This window comes from Mesoplodon densirostris, chromosome X (assembly GCF_025265405.1).
Source record: "Mesoplodon densirostris isolate mMesDen1 chromosome X, mMesDen1 primary haplotype, whole genome shotgun sequence".
Classification (NCBI taxonomy): Eukaryota; Metazoa; Chordata; class Mammalia; order Artiodactyla; family Ziphiidae; genus Mesoplodon; species Mesoplodon densirostris.
Genome location: NC_082681.1, coordinates 104,588,541 through 104,610,609, shown reverse-complemented (window position 1 = coordinate 104,610,609; position 22,069 = coordinate 104,588,541). Strand labels below are relative to the sequence as shown.

Here is a 22,069-nt window from a genome sequence, read left to right as displayed (position 1 = left end):
ATCGGCAGGCGGACTCTCAGCCACTGCACCACCAGGGAAGCCCCTGATCCATTCTTTCTTTTAGCAAGCTGAACAAAGAAGTGTTTTGTGTAAGGTCACATTTCCTTTTCTGAATAGCTTTACACATTCAACAACCCAGACAAATGAATGCCTTTGACACTGTGAAGTGTGAGCACTGCTACCTGGGCCATAAAGAAGCTGTTTCCCAGATGAGAGTCAGTCTTACAGACTTCATGGGTGAGAACATCATCTGAATGAGAGGTGGCAAAACAAATATTGGTCATAGCATTATGTGCAGTTAGCTGTTACTGTACCCATCTACTGGCTCCATTGCTTTGCATGGAATGGATTCCCCGTACTCAGTGGTGTATTGAAGTCTGGTGTCCATGGCAACCAAAGCATCACCAATCTCAAAGCAAATACTGTGGGGACCAGCTGAATCTCCACTCCTACAATGACTTTAGGAGAGAGCCACATTCTTAACAAACTTTACAGCTATCTAAGGCTGAAGAGAACCAGTGCTCAACCAGAAAGGAGGTATTGTTCTCATGCACATTTCAGTAACATAATTTTGCTATTTAAAATGTTTCCTCTTTCCTTGTAAGGCAAAGAATTGCACGTGTATCACCAGTTGCAGCTGTTGAAATAGGTTAGCGTCTCAATGAAGGCATTAAAAGATGATGGTTAAGAATAGGGCTTTTGGGGGCCTCCCTGGTGGCGCAGTGGTTGAGAGTCCGCCTGCCGATGCAGGGGATACGGGTTCGTGCCCCGGTCTGGGAGGATCCCATATGCCGCGGAGCGGCTGGGCCCGTAAGCCATGGCCGCTGAGCCTGTGCATCCGGAGCCTGTGCTCCGCAACGGGAGAGGCCACAACAGTGAGAGGCCCGCATACCGCAAAAAAAAAAAAAAAAAAAAAAAAGAATAGGGCTTTTGGGACTTCCCTGGTGGTCCAGTGGGTAAGACTCTGCACTCCCAATGCAGGAGGCCTGGGTTCCATCCCTGGTCCGGGAACTAGATCCTGCACACATGCCGCAAATAAGAAGTCCACAGGCGGCAGCTAAGAAGCCCAGGGCCGCATACCGCAACTAAAGATCTGTGTGCTGCAACTGAGACCCATTGCAGCCGAAAATAAATAAATAAATTCGTTTTTTTTTTTCTTTTTTGCGGTATGCGGGCCTCTCACCGCCGCGGCCTCTCCTGCCACGGAGCACAGGCTCCGGACGCGCAGGCTCAGTGGCCATGGCTCACGGGCCCAGCCGCTCTGTGGCATGCGGGATCCCCCCAGACCGGGGCACAAACCCGCGTCCCCTGCATCGGCAGGCGGACTCTCAACCACTGCGCCACCAGTGAAGCCCTAACTTAGTACTTTTTTAAAAAAAGAGATTACTTTAAAAGAACAGGGCTTTTAGTCATATAGCCTTGGGATTGAATCGTGGCTCCATCACAGTAGCTGGTTGACCTCAGCCATGTTACTTAGCATCTGTCAGGCTTGATTTCCTCATCTGCAAAATGTAACACAAGCAGCACCCACTTCATAGGTGTGGTATGAAGATCCACTGAGAATGTGCATGAAACATGCTTAGCAGAGGGTCTGCTAGGCACAGAGTAAAGACTCTGTATAAGTCAGTCCTTGTTTTATTAGTATTTTGAGTATTATTGTCATTAATGTAAGTGAGACCCTGTGTTGACTAAATAATACAAGTATGCTTTTTGGACATTCAGCCCGTCTAATATTCCCTGTGGTGTTAGTCAGAGCTGCCCTGCCCATGATCACATCAGCAAAGCTTTGAGATCTTCAAACAGAGGCCATAAAGGGCTGGAGGGAAATATCCTCTGTTCTGCCACACAGGAGATTAAGCTGAGCAGCTCACAGAGATTGTGTCAAGGTAAATTGAGTGGCTGGTCATCACCCCCGAAACCCGAAGCCATGCAAGTCACCCTTTGCACTTTGCTTCCTCCAGGAGGGTGTTCTTTTCTCTTTCTAAAATTTCAGGCTCCTTGAAGACTTAATCTAGGAATTAGCTTTCCTGTGTCTGATTTGTACTCCTCAGAGTAAATCACCTAATTGGCTTTATCGGCAGTAAATTGCTATGCAGGTGATGTTGGAATGTTTGGTTTTTGCTCTCTTCCCCCAGAACCTGAGTGGTACATTCAAGGACCTCTTTCCTGCTCTTAAGTTCTCTTCTTTGCTTCTAAAGATCATTTGCTTGCATGGCGCCAATTCAGAATTTCAGACAAATTTCAGTAGTTGTGCCTCTGGCGAAACGACAACTTCAAATGAGCTTTCCTCGGCAAATGTTCCAGATCGTGTACAGTCGGTAGCTTGTTTCAGAAAAGGATTAATACAATTAAGGATTCTTCCAAGTGTTTCTTCAGCTTCTGGGCCCAGAAATTATGTTTTTCTTGCATTAATGCACTTTTCTATTTGCATTTCAAGGCTATGTCATACAGACTCACTGTCAATTTTACAAACTTAAATCTATGTTTTACTCTTTAGCTGCTATTCATATTCATTTATGACATGATGATCTTGATATGTATAAACTATACTACTCTATTAGTAGAGGCATCATTGAGTTCTTATCCCTAATCATTTAGGTGTCATGTATAATCATTAGTTCTGCTTACAATCTTCAGTGCCATACCACGTGGTTCTAGGTCTGTGGCCTTCATCTCCATGGGGGTCTATTATATCTTTCTCTGATCTGTGGCCTTAGGTCAGTGTTTCGCACACTTGAGGGTGTGTTAGAGTCCCTTGGAGGGCTTGTTCCATCCCCAGAGTTTCTGATTCAGTAGTTCTGGAGTCGGGCCTGAGACTTTGCACTGTTAACAAGTTCCACTGATGCTGCTGCTCGCCTGGAGACTACTTTTTTAGAACCACTGCCTTAGACCATACCCTTAACCTTGGCCAAGCATCTCTGAAATGGGGGAACTGGGTGAAGGCATGTGGTGGTAGTACCACAAACTTATCACCACCACCAGAAAAGAACTCAAAAGACAGGACTCAGATTTTCCTGGTGGTGCAGGGGTTAAGAATCTGCCTGCCAATGCAGGGGACACGGGTTCGAGCCCTGGTCCGGGAAGATCCCACATGCTGCAGAGCAACTAAGCCTGTGCGCCACAACTACTGAGCCTGCGCTCTAGAGCCCATGAGCCACAACTACTGAGCCCGCACACCACAATTAGTGAGGCTGTGCTCTAGAGCCTGTGAGCCACAACTACTGAGCCCGTTCGCCACAACCAGTGAAGCCCGTGTGCCTAGAGCCCGTGCTCCGCAACAAGAGAAGCCACTGCAATGAGAAGCCCACGCACCGCAACGAAGAGTAGCCCCTGCTCGCCGCAACTAGAGAAAGCCCACGCAGCAACGAACACCCAACGCAGCCAAAAATAAATAAAAATAAAATAATTTTTTTAAAGGAAATTATTAACTTGTGCGGGGGGCACGGGGAGAAAGGAAATGGTAATCGCTGCACACAGCTTTGTTTAATGGATATTGATTTCACCTCATACTTGGGAAAAAAAGTGATATAACTGTTTTGGGTATTTGGGAAAGGAAATGTATGTGTGGAGAGATTATAAGAGAGCAAAGTCTTCATCTTCCATGTTAGGAGATTAATAGATAACACCTTTGATGGAAAAGTCAAGAAATAGCTGTACAAGCATCTCGTCTAGAAATATGAAGATAAGTAGCTAGAAAAAAATGCCCAAAACAATGTTTTCAGTTTTTGCCTTGGAGGAGTCAGAATGTGGATGGGGAGGGGTGGGGCGGGAGCCTGCTATTATTTTAAAGAACTCTTCACTTTTTAAGTTATGCACATGTATTTCTTTGAGAAATATAAATGCCAAGAAAATAGGAACTATTTTTCTTAATCTCACCTGTGCTTTTTAGCTGTGATTTCTCCATATTCTCTTCTTCACATATATCTTATTCCTGCTCGATGATTGTTCCCAGAGAACATCTCTGGAATGTTCCTAATAATAGAATTGATGTCATATATAGATAAACTTTGTCAACAGATATTTCCCCATCAAAAATATAGCTGGGGCTTCCCTGGTGGCGCAGCGGTTGAGAGTCCGCCTGCCGATGCAGGGGACACGGGTTCGTGCCCCGGTCCGGGAGGATCCCGCGTGCCGCGGAGCGGCTGGGCCCGTGAGCCATGGCCCCTGAGCCTGCGCGTCTGGAGCCTGTGCTCCGCAACGGGGAGAGGCCACAATGGTGAGAGGCCCGTGTACCGCAAAAAAAAAAAAAAAAAAAAAAAAAAAAAAAAAAAAATATATATATATATATATATATATATATAGCTGGATATATGCATTTTATTCTTATAAATAATACTAAATTAGGATTTAATGATATTTTATTAGTTTGAATGGTCGAATAGTGTCAATTAAAATCTTCATATGGTTTAATTTAAATAGTTATGCCTTCCTTAATAAAGTATTGAGTAAAATAATGAGGATCAGAGCTATATTTATTAAGCTGCTACCCAAGAAGAAGAAGGAGAGAGCCCAGTTAATTAAAAGTGAAAAGATAGATGGTTAGAATACAATGAAGACTGGTGGAACCACTTACGTAAAGCAGAATAAGAATAATTTTTTTTTTCCGAGGCAATAGCTCTAAGACGCTCCAAGATTCTAAAATGCTTCCAAGTCATTGCAGCCAGTGGTAACTAATTATTATATAGAACATTAAGTCAGCTGAGTACTTTTTACGTAAGCTGTCCCATTTAATTCTCACAATATCTCTTCGAGTTACATATTATTACTACTACCATTTTCTGAACAGAAAATAGAAAGCATTGCAGAGAGGTTGAGTAACTTTCCCGAGGACGTAGGGTCGAGAAGTAGGATAATAACATTTATTGCCCAAGCAGGATACTTTTGGTAGGAACCAGCCAGTTGAGAATCTAAGACAAGAGAGAGAAACCAAGACTTACCTATGGGACTTACGGTCCCCAATTGATAAGGGGTTAAATCTAGTCTAGAACTCAAGTTCTTCTGCAAACTCATGCTCTTTCTGCTACCTTGGGCTGGTGGTACCCTTAGTGTTAAACAAAGTTCCCCATTCCCTAAATATACCGATAAATGTTGACTGATAAATGGCAAATAATTGTTTCTGTTGAGAGAACCCTCGAGGGAGTAGGTGGAGCTTCTGAATCAGTTCTGGGGCTTCAGGACCAAATTAGTTGCTCACCCTCACCCCAGATTCCACATAGTAGCTTGAAAACTCAAAGAGAGGAGGTGTCTGGAAGGCATTCAGTTACAGGTGACAAGTTCCCAAATAGAACATGGTAAAAAAAAAACTGGGGGTGTGATATTGGAGCCAAGCATGGATGATTAAGTGTGGGGATTGAAAGTGGATGGTAAACTGTGAGAGAAAGGATGCTCAGCAGGAAGTGCCTAACACCACCTGAGTTTCTTTTGTTATCTTCCTTTTTTAAAAAATTATTTATTTTGGCTGTGTTGGGTCTTCATCGTTGGGTCTTCGTTGCTGTGCGTGGCCTTTCTCTAGTTGCAGTGAGCGGGGGCTCCTCTTCGTTGCTGTGCACGGGCTTCTCATTGCGGTGGCTTCTCTTGTTGCGGAGCTCGGGCTCTAGGTGCACGGGCTTCAGTAGTTGTGGTGTGCAGGCTCAGTAGTTGTGGTGCACAGGCTTACTTGCTCCACAGCATGTAGGATCTTTTGTTATTTTTCTCACAAGCCTTTTTTCTCAATCGATCCCTTTCCCCGGCACCTCTGGCTGCCCGTTTTGGATGTACTGTTCAATGCACATATCGTGTTTGTTTCCATCCTACATGTTTCCTAGGGAGCCTTGCCTGCAGCATGACTGGGGCAGCTCTAAGCTCTTCATCTCCACTCCGTTTTTACTACTACTGAGCTGAATAACAGGCAGACTCCCGGCAAACAGAAGATTCTTAATACATATTCACGGGAGGAAGGAAGGAATGAAGATGAACTGTTTTTAATTTCATGACACTAAATAATCCCCTTTGAGGCTCAAGAAGGGACAACCCACATTTTAAAAGGAGCTCCTATTGAAATGTGTTTTAGCCTTTATGGGTCTGACAGCAGAGCCACATAGGATGAAATACCTGATGGACAGGATAGTTGATTGGTCGTGAATATTGTCATATTTTCATTTGCAGTCAGCCTTGTGACAGCCAAGGGATGGTAAAATTCTACCACTTTTACATTACAAAATGAGAAGAGTGCCCAGCTTGTGACAGGTCAAAATGATCCACTTATGCATTTCTGTGCTGACACACAGAACTCTCTGATTGTTAACATTTAATAGACTTTTTAGGAAACTCTTAAGTCTGGACTTGTACAGTACGTGACATCTAAAAAGGCTTTTGTTTTTAAAATAATCTGTTACTTTTATATTCATGCGGGTGATAAAAACTTGTGTGTGTTTCTCAACCTTTATCTCTCTCTCTTTAAAACTTGCATTCACTCTTGATAAATTAACCATTGACAGATGTAGACACATAATCAGCTGTTAGAATTTCTTTTTTGTTTGTTTGGAAGGACTTATGCTTTTCCGGCAAAGGAGAACTGAATGTAGAAAACTATCCCTTTAACTGCATAGCGAAATACCGTTCCTCAAACAACTGTTAAAGTAAATATTTATGAATAAGAATATGTAGGGGCGTAGAAGAATCAAAGCCAGTTTTCAGTAAGTATACTTTTACTACAGCTAAGAAATGAACAGCTCATCACGTCCATCGCATAGTGAATAAACAGATACCTGAAGAGATAACTAAATCAGAAATTAGAAGGAAAAATGAACCCTCAGCATTTTTCTACAGCATACTGTGACTTAATATTTCTCTTCATCTTAGATAGCATGAGCTTTTAATTAGCAAGGCAGTACCCTGTATGGCACAGCTATTTCTGATTTATACTATTGAATATTGAACAACACGTAACTAACTCCCCATCAGTATTTTTAGCAGCCAGAGAAAAGTCCCCAGTTCTTCTTGGTGCAGGTGACTTCTTAGAGATTCTAACTAAAACTGTGTAAAATGGCTTTTGACATTTAGCTTTCAAGCTTGAGGCATTCTTTTTTCTTTAGGCAAGCTGTGTTCCTGGCCAAATGTGAATCAAAGACAGAACAATAATACTCTTGATTTCTGTTACTGCCTAGTGTTTTGTTTTTTCTAGAGATTTCAGGCCAAAGGTGCTACCTTCTGAGTAGTCTCTTCTCCTGATGTTCTGGCAGTTAAGGTGCTATGATGCTTTCAATGTGTTCGCATTGCCCTCTGAATTTTGATTGCCAGGGATTTCCTTGTTTTGGGCTATCTGCAGTTTCACCATAGTGTGTCTAGAGTAGATTTCATGTTAATAACCCTCCTTGTTATAGGTTGTGCTTCTTATATTTATGGATTTGTGTCTTTAATCAGTTCTGGCAATTTCTCAGTCATTGGCCCTTTAAATATCACCTCTTCATTTTTTAACAATTTTACTGAGATATAACAATTCACACATTCGAAGTATACAATTCAGTGGTTTTAATGTGTCCATAGGGTTGTCCACAATTCATTTTATTTATTTTTTTAACATCTTTATTGGAATATAATTGCTTTACAGTGGTGTGTTAGTTTCTGCTGTATAACAAAGTGAATCAGCTATACGTATACCACAATCAATTTTAGAAGATTTTCATCACCCCAGAAGGAAACCCTGATGCCGTTAACAGTCACTCCTCTATTCCACCCAACCCCTCTTCCTATTCCCACTGCTCTAGGCAACCACTAATCTACTTCTTTGTCTTTATGGATTTGCCTGTTCTGGACATTTCATAGAAATGGAACAATACCCTGTGTGGTCTTTTGTGATTGGCTGCTTTCACTTAGCAAAATGTTTTCAAAGTCCATCCATGTTAGAGCATGTATCAGTACTTCATTCCTTTTTATTACCAAATATATTTAATTGTATGGATATATCACATTTTATTCATCCTGTTCTGTGTTGATGGACATTTGAGTAATTAAAATTTATTGGCTACTATGAAAAATGCTTCTGTGAACATTCTTGTGTAGGTTTTTGCTGTGGACATCTGTTTGCAATGTTTTCACTTCTCTAGGAATGGAATTACTGGGTCATATGGTAATTTTATGTTTTGAGAAACTGTCAGACTGTTTTCCAAAACAGCTGTGCCATTTTCCATCAACACCAGCAACATACAAGGGTTCTAGTTTCTCCACACCCTCACCAACACTTACTATTATCAGACTTTTTGATTATAGCCATAAGCGGGTGTAAAGTGGTATATAATTGTGCTTTGATGTGTATTTTCTTGATGACTAATGACGTTGAACATCTTTTCATGTACTTATTGGCACATCTTTGGAGAAATGTCTTTTTAGATCCTTTGCCCTTAATTAAGTTATTTGTTTTTTATTATTGAGTTGTAAAATTTCTTTATATATTCTGGATACAGATCTCTTATCAGAAATATGATTTACAAATATGTTGTACCATTGTGTAGGTTATCTTTTAACTGTATTGATGGTTTCCTTTGAAGCACAAAATTTTTATTTTTATAAAGCCTTATTTATCTACTTTTTCTTTTGCCAGATGTGCTTTTGGCATCACTTCTAAGAAGAGTGACTAAATCAAGTTAGTGATCTTCGCCATGTTTTTTTTTTTTATATTAGTGCTTCTCTACCTTGGCTGCACATTAGAATCCCCTGAAGAGCTTTAAAAATTCTGAAGCCCAGGCCATGCTCTAGAACAATTAAATCAGAATGTCCTGGGTGGGACCTAGTCATCAATAGTTTTATAGCTCCACAAGTGCAACCAAAGTAGAGAACCCCTGCTCTACATCCTTCTGAGATCCAGATGCACATATATTCCATCTTTGTATCACTTCATATTGCTTATCCTCTCTTGTATGTATGTTCTCCATTTACTTATTTCTTTGTGCTGCATTCTAGGTAACTTCATTAGATCTGTCTTCCAGTTCACCAGTTCTCCCTTGAGCCATGTTTCACCTGCCGTTAAACCCATCTGTTGAGTTTTACATCTATCAACTTTTTCTTTTCTGTAAGTTCCAGCTGAGCTTTTCTCATGGTTTCATATTGCTTGTTAAGTTTTGTGATTTGACCTTTTTGGGGGAACATTTAATGCATTTTGGGGGTGTACTTCATATCTGGTAATATAAATGTTGGAAGTCCTTGATGGTGTCATTTTCTTGTTTGTGGTTTCTGCATACTGTCACTTATGGGGACTTGTTTCCTTGGGTCCTTGATCTTCTACCATGCACATATAGTTGGTTGATTTTAATATGTGGTGTCTAAATTGAGGATGCTTCTTTGCAGAGATCTGTGTTCGCTGCTTCTGGGATTCAGGGATGCTGCCAGCCTGGAACCATTTTAGCCTTTTTCCTTGGTGTCCCCAGCTTGATGCAGGAGAATGCAACATTTGCCCTCAGGGCGACCTTGCCTGGCTTATCACATATGGTTCTGCTCAAGTTTTTTGTTTCGTTTTGCTTCTTTAGGGGGACTTGGGGCTTCCCCTTGCTGTATTTGAGCCTAACTATATACTGGTAAATAAGTCTCATGAAGGATATGCGGTATTTAATCAATTACAAGATTCTGCCAAATTAAGATGCATTTTTTATGTACCAGTAAGAAAGAAAAAAAAGGTCCATTAAACTGACATAATACTTCTTATCACTAGCATTTTACACTTATTGAAAGAGCTCGTTTAGAGTTATTTAGACAGTGATTTTTTATCATATATCACTCTTGTGTATACCTAGAAGAAAAAATAAGCAAAATAAATTGGTTCATGATATTCACAACACTTTCTTACATTCATACTCCAACAGGCTTTAATTACTTTCTCCTTAGAGTCGCTAGCATCTGTGATTTTTCTGCAAAATATCATCCTCTGTGCTGTCAAAAGCACTGGTGATGCAGCATTTCTTTAAAAAGTGTTCCACTTTGTCTCTGGCATTTTTCCAAGTGCTTGACGTCCATTTTGGAGGTTTTGATGCACCATGAACAGGAGAGCTAAGTCCTACCGCCTCTGGGCAGATAGTGATTTTGAGATACATTTTAATTACAGAGATATTAAAATTGTTAAAAATGGTGCATCTTAGAATCAATAAAATTATGCAGTTCCTCTGTTATAGGGAAAGACCTTTCTGAGTATCCAGATGAGTGCTACTGAAAGTGTGGCTTGCAGGCCACTGCCATTCTACAAATTTGTTCCTGGTCTAAAAGGATATAAGTACAGAAATGGAGAGTTAGGCATTTAGGAACTTTTTTAGTAATTATACCGAGTAATTGTTTTGTCAGTTGGATCTAGTAAAAAAAATTGGGACTCATATTTCATATGTCTTTTTCATTTCATTTTCTGGCAATATATCAGTATGTTATTTTACAGAAACATCAGCCCATGATGTATTAGAAATAAACAAAATTGGTCTTTCACCAATGATAGTTGGTAGATAGCCTTGATCTAAATGGGTCTCAAAGTTTAACTTCCTGCAGAATCACCTGGAGGGCTCATTAAACAGGTTTTAGGTGGGTCTGAGATAGAGTGTGAGAATTTGCATTTCTAACAGGTTCCCAGATGATGCTGATGCTGCTGTCTTAGGGACCACAGTTCCAGAGCCACTGCCCTAGACTGCCGTATTGCTGGAAGCAGAAATCTTATTGCCAAGGATTTCCGGCTTGGTTTGTAGAACAAGAAGTCCTGATGCTCTCTTGGAAAGTTCCTGCTTCCGGTGATCACTATTTTTTTTTTTTAATGAATTTAGAATAACTTCTTTAAACTTCAGTTTGTTTCATCTCCATTCCTTGGTACACCGTTCAGAACACCACTGACTTTCAGGGCTGTCACAATCAATGTAGGCTACAAGGTATATGCGATCGTATTTGGTTAGATGTTCACAATCTCCTTAGAAGAGCAAAATGTGCATTTTATTTTTTCAGTGAATTGATGCCATGGTTGGGTGTAAATAAGCTCCCAGTTCTTTTTTTTTTTTTTTTTTTTTTTTTTTGCGGTACGCGGGCCTCTCACTGCTGTGGCCTCTCCCGTTGCGGAGCACAGGCTCCGGACGCGCAGGCTCAGCGGCCATGGCTCACGGGCCCAGCCGCTCCGCGGCATGTGGGATCTTCCCGGACCGGGGCACGAACCCATGTCCCCTGCATCGGCAGGCGGACTCTCAACCACTGTGCCACCAGGGAAGCCCACTCCCAGTTCTTTTGATAATGCCATGGACAATCCATTGACAGCATTCTAGGGTCTGGTCAAATAGCACCAATGCCCAAGATAACCCTTTCCAGTGGTATAAACCAGACCGCACACCAGACTTCTGAGCTATTTGTGTTGCTTTGTTGAGGTGACAGGAGGAAGCATCTTCATGAAAAATTGGTATTGCATATCCACTGCATAGTTCCCAGCAACAACTCTTGTTATCACTGTCATCTTGAAGAATATATATTAACCTCAGAGACTTTGATAAATGACCCTTTAGGGGAAAACTAATATCTTTAGGTGAGTCAAATATATTAATCATTGGTGCCACGGGCAGAATAAATTTCCTTCTTGCTGCCATGGCAAGTGCCATAAATCCTTGCAAGGTCCACAGGCAACATTTATGGCCCTCTGAATATTGGGCAATGCCTGCCATTCGCTGGGGTGGGAGTAATTAACATCTCCTGATTTCAGGTGTTATAGCATGTTAGGAACATTTTTAGTGTTCTAAACCAGTGCTTCTCAAACTTTAATGTATCTGAATCACCTGGAGAATCTATTAAAGCTCTGGGATGGGTCCTGAGATTCTGCATTTCTTAGAAGCTCCTAGGTGATGCCAGTGTTCCACTGAGTGGTCCTTTGCTGGACACTTTTGAACAGTGTGCTTTCATAGAGTACCCCTTCTTGCAAACTAGCAAGTGGGGTACTGGTATAGCTCTTCACCCAGAAGCTCAGCCTGGTCACCTAAAGGCATTACCTGCTTCTTTATGTTCATTTAGTAAAAAAACATTCTGCTTACTCCGTGGACAGTATTCACATTAGCAACTACTGCTTTTATGTCTGTGTCCTTTAAGAACTTTTTACCTTGGTCATTAGAAAGGTCAACTTTATTTTCATCCGAAAATGCTGTTGGGAGACTTCCTGGTGGTCCAGTGGTTAGGACTCCACGTTTCCACTGCAGGGGGCACAGGTTCGATCCCTAGTCGGGGGACTAAGATCCTGCAAGCAGCACTGCACGGCCAAAAAAAAAAATTCTGTTGAGGGAAGAGTTGTCATGAATGTCATATTGAAGGTAATTCCATAGCATTGTAGCAGAAGAAAACCCCAGATCCCAAGGAGAGAGATACAATGCAGACTCTGTGCTGTGCCATTTAATGATGTCCTCAGCAGGGCACAGCTTTCCTTTGTAAACTTCAGCATGTGACCAGTGGTGCAGGAGACCGAGTATTGCTTTAATAAAATGGTTTCATTGCTTGCTTTGGTCTTGGGTGACACAGGAGTGATGAGAGATATTATTAGAGCCTGTGTGCGGCCATTGCTAACTGCGAGGCGCTCATATGTTTCTATTCCCAAGGAGCAAATTACCATAACCTAACAGGTATTATTTCAAACAACAAAATCTACTCAGATCTGAGGGTGGAAGCTGGATTCCTTTCCTGGCCAGATGTATCACTTACCAGTGGTTTTAGCTGTAGGTGACAGAAAACCTGACTACGGTGGCTTAAACAGATTAGGCTTATTATTCTAACATGTAAAGAGGTCTGGCATTAGATGGCTGCTGGTATTTGTAAAATGAGTTGGTGCTGTCAGGGTCTTTCCCAGGTCATAGTTGCAGAATCTGTGGGGAAGCTCCAGACACCATGATTATATTCAAGGCAGGAAGCAGAGGGAAGGCTGTACTAAGTATGTCTAAACTGACCAGGGAAGCAAAAGCTGTCCAAGACATCACCAAATTTCTCCTTGTATCTGCTGAGCAGGGCGGTTGCATGGCCACACAAGGGAGACTGGGAAAGCTTTCATTTATCTGGGCCACCTTGAAAACTGCTGGGTTTCTGTTAGGAAGAAAGAAGAGATAAATGGATATTGGGTAAGCAACTAACTATACGCCACACCTAAAGTAACTAGAAGTAAAATGTCCCTGCCTCTGTGATTCAACTGTTCTTAGCAGAATCCAATATTCACTACTAGGAGAGAGAGCCAGTGTCTGCTGGGGGTAGGGGATGGGTTTGGTAGAGTGAAGAAGCAAAGGTCAAACAGCCTTTCAACATCCAAACTCCGTTTCCTCCGAGTGAGATAAATATACATATTGGGTTTTTTTTCTTTCTTTTTTTTTTTTTTAATGGCTGTGTTGGCCCTTCGTTTCTGTGAGAGGGCTTTCTCTAGTTGCGGCAAGTGGGGGCCACTCTTCATCGCGGTGCGCGGGCCTCTCACTATCGCGGCCTCTCTTGTTGCGGAGCACAGGCTCCAGACGCGCAGGCTCAGTAATTGTGGCTCACGGGGCTAGTTGCTCCGCGGCATGTGGGATCTTCCCAGACCAGGGCTCGAACCCGTGTCCCCTGCATTGGCAGGCAGATTCTCAACCACTGCGCCACCAGGGAAGCCCTACATATTGGGTTTTGAAGGCACAAATTACACCTAAAGTCAAAAGGAAAGGTAATGGACATCACACTGTACACACAGAGTAGTTTGGAAATTCAACAACAGAATTTCCAAAGTCATAAATATGGTGGTACCCCTTATCCTGCAATTTTATTAGACAGTTCAGGTATTAAACAGCTTCTGTTGTCAGCTTAATGAATCCCTAAAGATTTTGAAAAAAAACCTTGTACTATTAATTATAATTAGACTGCCTCTTGGGACACTTCAAGATTCAGTTCTTGATAAGGAGCAGTCGATAAGGTCTTTTGATAAAGAATGAAGCAGCATGGAACATGAACATCTTGGGGGGTATTATATTCCTTTTAGAAACATTCTTTGGACATTGATTCTTAAATAATGACTATCTTTCCAAGGATGTTACTGTATATTTTCTGTTGATTTTTAGATGACCTTTTGCATCAATTAGAGTTAATTAGACCTGCATTCGATTAGGGTTTTGCCCACCGTGGAGCTGGGTAACTGCTTTTTAAATTCTTCTTCATTTAACCTTATTAAAATAATTTAGTTGCTAGGAGTTCACTCTTATTTTGAAGATGAAGGAAAATACGGTTTGGTGGGGGAGAGGGTGATGTATTTCTCCTTCTTGATTAAAAACAGTGTGTGTATGTGGTCAAGATCAGGCCTTTCAGCTTGGCTTTGTAACATTTTGAAGGTGATTGCCTTGTTGAATCCTCTCTCTCTGTGCTTTCTGGCTCTGAATTAGCTCATACATTTTTATCTGTAGCCTGGTCACTGGGTGAGAGGGAATGATGATTTGTGTGGTGCAGGTTTTAGAATTTGGAGGAGAAAAGTGCAATAAAAGACAACTTTTCATTTTGTTTCATTCGTCTAAAGGCTATAGAAGTATTTCACAGATTCCCATAGAAAGTCTGGCAGGAGATGGAGATTGGGAAGAGATGGGTGCACTTCTTTTGCTCTGTCTTGAATCAGGAGATTAGTTCTTAAGCAGACTTCCCATTCCTGCTTTCCAAAGAGAATGCGGAATAGCTTGTGTCGGGGTCTAAAGGCCCGTTGGGATCCTGGTGGGATTGTGTGGCAGAGATAAGACAAAGTAGAGTTTTAGGGCTTTCCCTGTGTACCTCCAAGTGGATGGCCTGAACTCACACACCCTGGGAGAGGTGAACGTTGGAGTGCTGTGCTCTGATTTCACATCGGTGCCTCCGCCCTTACTGACAGACCTGTAAGCATGACTCCCTCTTTTGTGTTTGCCTGGAACCTGGAACCTGCTCCTATCATAGCACTTGGCACTTTGTGTCCAGAGCTCTGCCAGGGCAGAGGGCTCTTTGAGGCTAGACCCAAGGCCTCAGACTCCAAAGGGCAAGGAGTGTGTCCGGTCTTGCTCCTCACCGTGCATGGTACCAAGTAAACGGACGCAGGATTGAAGCAGCCCACTGTTATGCTTCGATTTGAGTTCATCTCTCATCTTACGATCCCCATTTTCATGGGAACGTTATGGCTGCTTTCACTTTACTCCTTCAGCTCATGTTGAGAGAGTTCTTGGTGTGACTTCAAAAGGCACTCAAAATATCTTGACCTTTTCTTCTCAGAGCACAATGATTAGAAAGGGATACCTGGTGCAGCAGTCAAGCCAAAAAAAAAAAAAAAGTGGGGAGTTGAGGAGAATGAAAAAAGCATGGAGGTTGATGGGCCTGGATACATTCAGGTTTTCAATTAACTTGACATGTCGCTGCCCAAGAAGCATACAGTGAAGTGGACAGCTCTGTTTTTCTTGGGAGATGAGAATATTCTCCGAGCTCTACAAAATGAGGCTGTGATATTGAAATGCTGCCAGTCTCCCTGCTGGGCAGCTTGCCTGCATTTCACCCAGGCCTTGAGTTCTTTCTCAGCTGCTCTGGCGTCTGTGCCCTTCCTGCTGTTCCCCGCTTTGCCAAAGGCCAGCCTCCCTGAGCTGTGAGAGAATCTGCCCTTTGTTGTACTTGAGCAGGGACTGTTTCCAACATTTCAATTGCTCTTCTCCTGGGGAGCCAGAGAGAGAGGGAGAGGGAGAAGCCGTGTGACAATTGTTTGACTCTCAAGCCAAAATGTAAGGGTTTTCCCGAAGCTAAGCATTCCATCTTTAAAGTGAGTGGCCACCCTCCAAGTCCTTCCGGCTTTGAAATGGTTGTCAGACCTGCCTTTGTCCTGAGAGAGCCCGTGAGAGATTCTGCAGTGATTTCAACTTTGAAGCCCCTGTCAGGAGGCATCTGGAAAGCTTTTGCAGAGACATTCAAGCTTGGGCATGTGTCTCAGTTATCTGTTGCTGCCAAAGAACCTTAAAACTTCCTGGCTTCTGTTTTGGTTATGATTTAGTACTTCCGAGTCCATCTAGTGGTTTGGCTGGTCTGGGCCAGGCTTGGCTGATCGTGGCTGGGCTTGCCCACGTGTCTGCACTGAGCGGAAAGGTCAGCTGGAACTGGCTGGTCTGGGGTGGCCTCACTCGTATGTCTTTCCATTGGCTAGCTGATGGCTGGCGTGATTGGGGTGACTGAACTCCAAGAGTGAGGACGGAAGTATGCAAGGCCTCTGGAGGCTTTGGTTCAGAAGTGCTGCATTACCACTTCCGTGCCTGTTGACTGAAGCAAAGTCACGTGGGCAGTCAGTGTCAAAGGGTAGCCAGCCGGACTCCACCTCTTGATGAGGGGAACTACAAAGTAAAACTGCAAGGGCCTGGATGCAGAGGCGGGAGAGACTTTGGCCAGCCTTGCCGTCTGTCAGTGTGTGATGTCAGAGGCAGCCTGAAGTCGTGTGTTGCGTGTGGATGTGTGTTCTCAGGGTTCTAGGCTTTGGGGAGGTGTGGGGAGACAGGTGTGCTGGAGAGGGGTTGGGGCAGGTGCTGAGGAGCTTTCCACATCCCCTTGCCTTCAGCATCTCTCATTAGGGCTGCCGAAAACAGTCCCCAACAGCTTCCTTCACCTCATGGGTATCATAGACCCTTTGTCCTCCTGCCCTTCCCAGAAGGTATTAAATGTATATAACTACAGAGTGAGGCCAGAACAGTGTGGTGGTGTTCAGTAATGTGCTTTTGCCGTTTGCTATTCACATGAAGAGCCGAAAATGGATAGTGATTATTTAACCCAATTATTAAGCAATTACAGTTGACCCTTGAACAGCGTGGGGATTGGGGGCAGTGAGCTTCGGCACAGCTGAAACTCGGCATTATGACTTTACAGTCAGCTCTCCATATCCATAGTTCCACATCCATGGGGTCAGGCAACCTCGGATCATGTAGTACTGTGGTACGTATTTATTGGGAAAAAATCTGCGTATAAATGGACCCGTGCAGTTCAAACCCATGTCGTTCAAGGGTCAACCCAGTATGGTTGCTTTTGCCATAGTTCTTGCCTTAAGATTGAAATACAATGACTCAACACCTGAGATTTTTTTCCCCCTCAGACCAACACAAATATACAGCCTACTTACCAACTATGAGGGTCCATGGTGTACATATTTTTGTGTATTTACCCCACCCTAGACTTCATCTTAGTTAGCCTGCTCATTTTTATTTCTTGTTATCTTCATGGTGGCCTACAAGGTCCTATATGTTGGGCATCCTCCCTTCCTGGCCTCACCTCTCTGACCTCATCTCCTGCCTGTCTCCCCCTGGCTCTCACTGCTGCAGACACACCGGCCTCCTTATACTGTTCCTTAAACACACAGATACCCTCCCGCGTTAGGGCCTTTGCATGAGTTGTGCCCTCTGCCTAGAAAACTCTTCCCTCACACATCACTTTGGCTAGTGTCCTCACCTCTTTCAGGTCTTTGATCAGATGGCGCCTTTTCTACGAAACGTGCCCTGACCCTCCTGTTTAATACAGAATACCGTACCCCTCCCCACAACCTCCCAACCCTCTTTCCCCGCTCTACATTCTCTTCTCTCCTTAATGCTTATCACCTTTTAGTATACTAGATATTCATTTATCATATTAATTGCATGTTTTCTGAACCTCTTCCTCCTGTGTTTTGGGGGTCCCCAAGACCACCCCAGGATTGATGATGCACTCAGAGAACTCAAAGGACTCAACACACCATCCTAACCATGGTTATGATTTACTACAGCGACAGGACACAAAGCAAAATCAGCGAAGGGAAGAGGTGCCGGGAGTGAAATCTGGGGGAAAACCAGGCACTGGCTTCCAAGGGTCCTCTCCCTGCAGAGTCAGAAAGGACACGCTTCATTCCCCTGGCAGCTAGTTGTGACAACACATGGGAGATGTGGTTTCCCAGGGAAGCCCATTAGAGACTCAGCACCCCGGGTCTTTACTAGGGGCTGGTCATGTAGGCGCCCTCTGCCCAGCACGTATCAAAATTCTAGACTCCCAGAAGGAAAGCAGGTGTTCAGAATAAACTATATTGTTTGCACAAACAGTTGAGGCACACCTTTACTAGGCCTGGGCGTGGTTGTCTAGAAATCCAAGTTCTCAAATGCCAGCCAAGGCCAGCCTTGCAAACAGGCCTCTCTAAGAATGGCAGTCTCGGACCTGCTGTGATAACTTTTTTCTCCATACCACGCAGGAATCTAAGCTCCTTGAGGACAGAGATCTTTGTTTTGTGCCAACATGCGCCCCCTAGAGCAGTGTCTGACACATAGTAAGTGCTCTAAGTCCTTAACAAATATTTATTGAATGAAGAGGGGGAATATAGGCCCTTGGGTGGACTACTCCCTGTGGCAGAAATACCTCACAAAGGAGGAGTAGTCTCCTGATTTACCCCTATGGGGCTTTACCTGAAGCAGCAGGCCCATATATGTACGACTCCCATCCAGACAGCGCCTGCCCAGGGGACCTGAAACAAGCCTGGCCTCCACACCCTCACAAGTCCATTTGTCCAGGGGCAATGTGTTCAGAGTAGTTGCTTGGTGAGGACCCAGGTCTTTTGATCCTGGTTTTCCTCTTCCCATGTTTGTTTTTTGCCATCCTACAGTGCCGAGGGTTGGAATGAAAACTGGCCTAGTTGTGGACCATTTGACTTGACCTGCATCTGGTTGTGACATTTATGCAAGCAATGTCTTAGTGTCTTCTTCTAGTGTTTATTCTTAAAGGCAAAAGGTCCATGTGAAAGGACTTTTCCCTCACACGATATACATTTCCTCCTTCTCTCTTTCCAGATCCTGAACCATTTTTCACTGTGACTCTGTAAGCTCTGTAGTTTTCCTACGATCAGTGACTCTTCAGGGTAAAACCTCAGTTTTTCATTCCCCGTTCCCTCAGTAATTGAAAGATTAAGCTAATTTCAAAACCACTTGTGTCAGGATTTCATCCCATCTGGAAAGTCTGTTTCATAAAAGGCTTGCTTGTCTCATTCTGAAGTTTGACAAATTGATGGAATGAATCATTTGTTGAAATTCAGCAAAGAGCGCCCAGCCCCATATTCTATGTCTCAGCTTAAGATTGGTCTCAACTCAAAAATACTGAATTGCATTTATCAGCAGGGAAAAAAATGAAAGGTTTTTAAAATGCATATCGTAGTACCATCTGAGAATATAAATCTCATGTAACATTTGTCATCAAAATTAAGGTTTAATATTATTGCAAGAATGTGTTGACCCATCATTCCTACCAATAGAATAGGCTAGGTTGGCATATTAATAACAATTCTAACTAATGCTGAGTCACTTTTGTATAGGGAGAATATTCTTCTGAATGGAAGGAATTATGAATCTACGCATAGGGCAAATAAAAAATAATTGCCCATCAAGATTGCCAGACTGATCAGTTGAATTAATATTTCTGGCTGAGAAATGGGAAATTCTGAGGGAGAAAACTGTCAGGGAGCATTCACCAGCGACTTTTTTTTTTTTTTTTTTTTTGTGGTACGCGGGCCTCTCACTGTTGTGGCCTCTCCCGTTGCGGAGCACAGGCTCCGGACGCGCAGGCTCAGCGGCCATGGCTCACGGGCCCAGCGGCTCCGCGGCATGTGGCGTCTTCCCAGACCGGGGCACGAACCCGTGTCCCCTGCGTCGGCAGGCGGACTCTCAACCACTGCGCCACCAGGGAAGCCCCTCACCAGCGACTTTAACAAATGACTTGGTCTTGACAGAAACGTTTTAAATACAACTTCTAGATTTTTAAAGTATTTAGTCATCTTGACAAGATTGGGTTAGCCTTTCCTGAAACTTAAAAAAAACCAAAAAACAAAACTGACATGTTAGAAAAAAGGGAATCATATGGCAGGATATTACAATACTCGTCCAGTGCTCTTGAGGACAGTGACTTTGTTACTTTCTGGAGCTGGTAAGGACCTAAAAAAATTTCTGATCCATGTCCTTCATTTTATAGATGAGAAAACTGAGGTCCAGAGAGGTGTAGTGACTTGATGACAGCCACACAGTAAACTCAAGCAGAGCACAGAACAGAACTCAGGTTCTTTCACTTTCAGGTTGCTGTGCCATTCTGATCCAATGATATGATCTAAGGCAGGGGTCCCCAGCCCCCGGGCCACAGACTGATACCAGTCCGCAGCCTGTTAGGAACCGGGCCGCACAGTAGGAGGGGAGCGGCGGGCGAGTGAGCGAAGCTGCTGCATCTGCCGCTCCCCATCACTCAGATTACCGCCTGAACCACCACCACCACACCCCTGCCCCCGTCCGAGGAAAAACTGTCTTCCATGAAACTCGTCCCTGGTGCCTAAAAGGTTGGGGACTGCTGGTCTAAGGCAGTGGTTCTCAAAATCTAGGGGCATCAGAATCACCTGGAGAGCTTGTTAATACACAGCTTCCTGGGTCCTACTTCAGAGTTTGTTTCCATAGGTCTGGGATAGGGACAGGGAATTTGCATTTCTCTCAAGTTCCCAGGTGATGCTCTTGGTCCTGGTCCAGTGACCACACTTGGAGAACCCCTGGGCTAAGGGTTGGAAGGGATAGTGAGGAAACTAAGAATAAGTGTGGAATTTTCTGCAGGGGAAGAGGGAATGACTGACTGACTGATTTTAGCTACTCCCGAGTATCTTCATACTCAGAGAATAGAAGGTCTGTTAGTAATTTTACTTTTCCTATTGTACTTGTACTTATTGTTAAATAAGGTTTCTACTGTTAGTCCAAGTGGTAAATTTCTTTCCTGACTCAGAATTATGACCCATTGTGGGACTGGATAATGGGTAAAGGGGACTACAGCAAATCAGTGCCAAGGAAAAGAAAATCCCTAAGAAGTATTTTAAAATATGGAATAATGGTTAATTGTAGACACCTCTTCAGAATCAAAATCATTACCAGGAAATCATCGAGTTGCCTTTACTCATCTTGAGCATTCCCATTAACATAGGAAAAAAGAGAGCCAGAAATGGTGACTGCAGACAAAAAAATTGGTTAATTGAGTTGACAAAGAAAATTGAACTTAAAGCAGGAATTTTTATCCCTCCAAATTTTGTTTTTCTGGGCCAATTAACAAATTTGTTGCCAGAAATGTGCTTTACGTTTTCGTTGGTGCTACAGAATGTGAACACTTTCTGATAGTAAGATGATGTCTAAAAACCAAGTTCTCATGGTAGATTCTAAGCACATCTTTTCATTAACATAAAGTTTATCTTTATTTCTTCTTTTTATCTTTTGGTCGGTATTCATTAGCTAGTTAGATTGAAATGGATGCTTTATAATATATTGAGACAAAATCAAAATTGTTGGTCGCAATCTTTCCTCCTGCCTCTTTTCAGAAATCTCCTACCTGCTAAAAAGAAACCCATATTTGCCTGCTCAGAATCCCTCTAAATTGTCCCCTTCACCTTCCTAGAGTAGGAAGAAATTATTCCTTGCTGACCTAGAGACTAAATCAAAGTTTTGGGCGAAGGGGAGAGAAGACAGAGTGGAGGAAAAGAACCCAAAAGGATTCTGGGGCTCAAGAGATCATTTGTGTGTAAAAGGTTCCAAAGCAACTGTGAGGGACAAAGGAACTGGTGATTGGGGAAGGGGTTGAGAAAGTGTTATGTGGGTTATGAAGGGATCTCTATTACTATGTTTTGAAAGACAAAGAAAAGAGCTGCTTTTTCAATGGTCTGTAGCTACTGAAAGAGACACTGCTCCAAGATTAGACCACGTGCGTCCTTGGATTTATTAAGTTTACTCAAAGTACCTACGATTCAGTCTTTGCTCTAATAAAATTTGTTTGCAAGAGGGAGTCAAGGGAATCCATGGAAAATTAGGTTTCCAAGGAAACCAGCCTGGATGGGATAAGAGGAACATTATGCCTATCTATCAATTAACAGATATTTACAGTCACGTGAGGGCTCTTGCTGTTGGTGAGAAGGGAAACATTCTGCACTGCTCCGGTGGAAGTAGTGAAAGAAATAGGGCATGGAGGTACAGGGGAGAACTTGAGACTACAGGCCTCAAAAAGGGAAAAATATACTGTGGTTTCAGAAAAAAAAAAAAAGGTTCTAGTAAAAACTCTTGAGTCACCTTTCCATTCTGGGGAAACTGAGTGTATCAGTTAC

General features: G+C 43.0%; 1 protein-coding gene across 1 annotated transcript in view; it reads left to right on the top strand.

Annotated features, from left to right (window-relative positions):
- LANCL3 (LanC like family member 3) overlaps positions 1–22,069 on the top strand; it is a 94,779-nt gene that overhangs the window by 15,899 nt on the left and 56,811 nt on the right. The window lies entirely within an intron of this gene.